General features: G+C 47.0%; 2 non-coding genes across 2 annotated transcripts; both read right to left on the bottom strand.

Moving 5' to 3' along the window:
* Positions 1 to 3007: 3007 nt before the first annotated feature.
* LOC118980758 (small Cajal body-specific RNA 18) lies at positions 3008 to 3090 on the bottom strand. Its single transcript, XR_005065214.1, has one exon.
* Positions 3091 to 3172: 82 nt separating this feature from the next.
* LOC118980533 (small Cajal body-specific RNA 17) lies at positions 3173 to 3316 on the bottom strand. The gene has a single exon (XR_005065118.1).
* Positions 3317 to 3866: the final 550 nt, after the last annotated feature.

Below are 3866 nucleotides of genomic sequence, written 5' to 3'. Positions count from 1 at the left end.
TGATCTGCCAACAGCAACCAAGGCTCAACTACAAGAACAGAGTGTACTCAACCCACACAAAGGGCGTACCTCGAGTGCCCACCTTGGGTGGTAGGGGAGGCTGTGCCACTGGACCCTACAGGACACTTACTATATTAGTCCACACTACCAAGACAAAGTCAAAGCTCTACCTTATACACAAAAACAAACACAGGGAGGCTGCCAAAATGAGGAGACAAAGAAACATGGCCCAAATGAAAAAACAGATTAAAACTCCAAAAAAAGAGCTAAAAGAAATGGAGATAAGCAATCCATCAGATGTAGAGTTCAAAATACTGGTTACGTAACAGGGTGCAGCCAAGGGAGGGGGGCAAATAGGGATTTGGAATGGGGTCGAGGGACCCAAGGTGTCCAGGAAATATTAGAAAGATATGTAAGATGTCCTCACCCCTTCCCTGCCAACAGGTATGAGTTGGGGGAAGGGACACATGGAGCAGGAACAGAGATGTTTTGTACAGCAACAGCTTTGCAGTTAACCTCTGGCATGGCCATTTAACATATCTATAACCTTTAACTGGTTTCATAGATATGTTAAATAGCTGTGGCCATATGTTGAGCCAGGGGCATAAACGTGACTTCCACCCAAGATGTAACTAGGAGGCAACTCCCCCTGGTTACAAGGTCTGCGTGAGACCTTGGAGATGATTGGCTCCACACCATGGGGCCATGCCTGCCCAGACTCACTATTGCGGCCCAGTAAAGCTGGAAGGATATGGGAGTGCTGGCAAGTGTAGCCGATTGTTGTGGGAGGAGTCTGAAATGGGGCTGCAGAGGAAGATTGGCTTGGGGATTTAAACCCAGACAAGGCAGCCATTAAGGGGAGTACCACACAGTTTTGTCAGAGTGTAGGCCCTCGAAGCTTTGGTGGAGAGAACCACTTGGCTTTGGACAGAGTGGGGACTCCCACAGCTTTGCAGAGGAGAACCACGCGGCTTGATCCTGGCTGATGACCCAGTTGAAGGTGCCTGGAGCCTGAATCTACTTTTCCTGAAATAAGGTACCCCAAATCAGGGTAGAGGGAGAAGGAAGGACTGTGTGCATCTGTAGGTATCCTAAAGGACTTTGATATTTTAATGAAGACATTAGGTCACCACTTTAAGTCTGTATAGCTTTAAATAAACATTCCCTTTCCTTTTCACAACTCTCTATCATTGAGATACATCTTTCCTCTGGCAGTGGACAAGCGAACCTAGTGGGTGGTCCTTTCAATAATAGTTGTATTGCCCCCCATCCCAGTCCCTGTTCTGTGACAGTTATAAGAATGTTCAAGGAACCTGGTGAGGACCTCAACAAGCATAAAAAAGATCCAGGCAGAAACAAAGGATACACTAACTGAAATAAGGAACAATTTACAGGGAAACAACAGTACAGTGGATAAAGCTGAGAATCAAATCAATGATTTGGAACATCAGGAAGCAAAAAACAACCAATCAGAGGAACAAGAAAAAAAAGTTCTTTTTAAATGACACCGATAGTATAAGCAGCCTCTGGGACAACTTCGAATGGTCCAACATTCATATCATAGGGGTGCCAGAAGGAGAAAAGAAAGAGTAAGAAATTGGAAATCTACTTGAAAAAAATAATGAAAGAAAAATTTCTTTTTTTTTCCAATTTTTTTATTTAATTATTTTTCAAGTACAGTTTTCTGTCTATTACTCCCATCCCGTCCCACCCCCCATCCTCCCCCCAAGTGAAGGAAAAATTTGTTTAATTTGGTGAAGGAGACATGCAAAACCAGGAAGCACAGAGAGTCCCAAACAAGATGTTTGCAAAGAGGCCCACTCCAAGGGCCTCTTAAAATAGCAAAGGTTAAAGGTAAAAAGAGAATCTTAAAAACAGCAAGAGAAAAGCAGTTACCTACACGGCAACTCCCCTAAGACTGTCTGTCTGCTGATTTCTCAAAAGAAACTCTGCAGGCCAGAAGGAACTGGCAAGAAATATTCAAAGTCATGAAAAGTAGGGACCTACAGCCACGACTGCTCTACCCAGCAACGCTATCATTTAGAACAGAAGGGCAGATACTTTCCTAGAAAAAAAAAAAAACGTAAAGGAGTTCATCATCACCAAACCATTATTATATGAAATGTAATAGGACTTAAGAAAAAGATCAAAACTATTAACAATAAAATGGAAATAAATGCATATCTATCAATTGAATCTAAAAAAAACAAACTAAGCAAATAAGAACGGAGACAGAATCAAGGATAGAGAGAGCATTTTGAAGCACTTTGAGCATTGGGATGTGGGAGATGGGTGGAGATGTGAGGGGATTAAGAAGAACAAACAGGTAGTTACAGAATGGATATAGGGATCTAAAGTACAGATAGGAAATGGAGTAGCCAAAGAATTTATATGCCTGAGCCATGGACAGAAACAATGGTGTGGGGGATTGCCTGAGGGAGTGGGGGATGCTGGGTGGAGAAGGGCAAAGGGGGAAAAATCAAGACAACTGCAATAGCATAATCGATAAAATATAATTTTAAAAAGTATACACTTGGCAAAACTCATCCAATTTAAGATTCGTACAATTGATTGCTTCGGTATTTTTCCTTAAAAAAAACAAACAAATATTGGCCTCTACCATGTGAGTGAATTGTACTAAGATCTGCATAACAAAGTAACAGTTTAATAGAACAGACAGACGGATGTGGTAGAGCAAATATGGCAAAGTGTTAACAGTCGTAGAATACAGGTGATGGGTATATGGATGTCCCTTGTAAAGATCTTACCACTTTCTGTGCGTTCAAAAGTTTTCATAATAAAAAATAATGGACTCAGAAAACAAACAACACGAGAGAGGTCCACCAAGGCGTTTGAAAAGCGGGGATCCGGGACGCGCATGAAGATGGCTCACAGAAAACCTCAAAGCCTGCCACTGCCGTGAACCCAGCCCTGAGCAGCCTGGCTCTCCTCCAGCCCCAGCGATGCGGATCTCCGGCATCTCCGCTCCGGCCGCCTCCTGCTCGCCCGGTCTCAGTCTGTTCTCAGAACACACTCCATCACCTGGTTTCCAGAACTCAGATTGCGCAGTGGTCTCGTCATCATCGACCAGGGCTCACAGTGACAGCGGAAGAGGCCTCCCTAACGTCCCCCATCTCTAGCCGAACCCCCTGCTCCTCATCTCATCTCCCCGCCCCCGGTTCCCTGGCTCCACTTCGCCAGACGCGGTCTCATAATCCTTTTAGGCTCCAGGCAAGCAGCGCCGCAAGCCAAAGGGCCCAATCATATAAGGAAAATACTGCGGGCTCATCCTGGGGGCCACAACCGGACCCGGGGGCACGCTGCCCTACGACCCTCCCCTACGGCATCCCCCCTACACCACCCTCCCTGCCCCCACTCTGCGATCCCCCCGACGGCAGAAGCCACAGGCTCACGGTCCTTTGTCTGCTCAAAGGCTCGCCCTTGCCCGTGAGCGGCTGGGCCAGACTCGCCCGACCGGCCCCGCCCGCGCGACTTCCGCTCCGCCCGCCAGCCTCCCACACGCACTCTCACCAATACGGTGGCCTGGCCGTCTCTCTAGCCCAACGTTTAAGAAAATTCTCAGGCGTGAAGGGAAACATTCAATACCTGTTGTTGAGGGGTTGGGTGTTACTTATAAAGGCCAGGGATAGGGTAGGTAGGGTAGAGTCAAATCATTCTCACTTTGGAAACAGGTAAAACGAGGACGAGGAGAAAACAAACTCGCCAGGAACGATCTTTTCTCCAAGGCCCGTTTCCGGGGATGGGGAGGCGTAGGGATCAATCCCCGCGGTCCGGCTCCGGCAGGGCAAGCCAGGGCGTCCCGGGAGGAAGTAGGTGAAGGGGCGGGGACGTGATCTCGCATGCGC

This window comes from Sturnira hondurensis, unplaced genomic scaffold (assembly GCF_014824575.4).
Source record: "Sturnira hondurensis isolate 20B ecotype Veracruz unplaced genomic scaffold, ASM1482457v3 Scaffold0001872, whole genome shotgun sequence".
Lineage (NCBI taxonomy): Eukaryota > Metazoa > Chordata > Mammalia > Chiroptera > Phyllostomidae > Sturnira > Sturnira hondurensis.
Note: the sequence above shows the minus strand (reverse complement) of the source record. Positions and strands in the feature narration are given on the sequence as shown.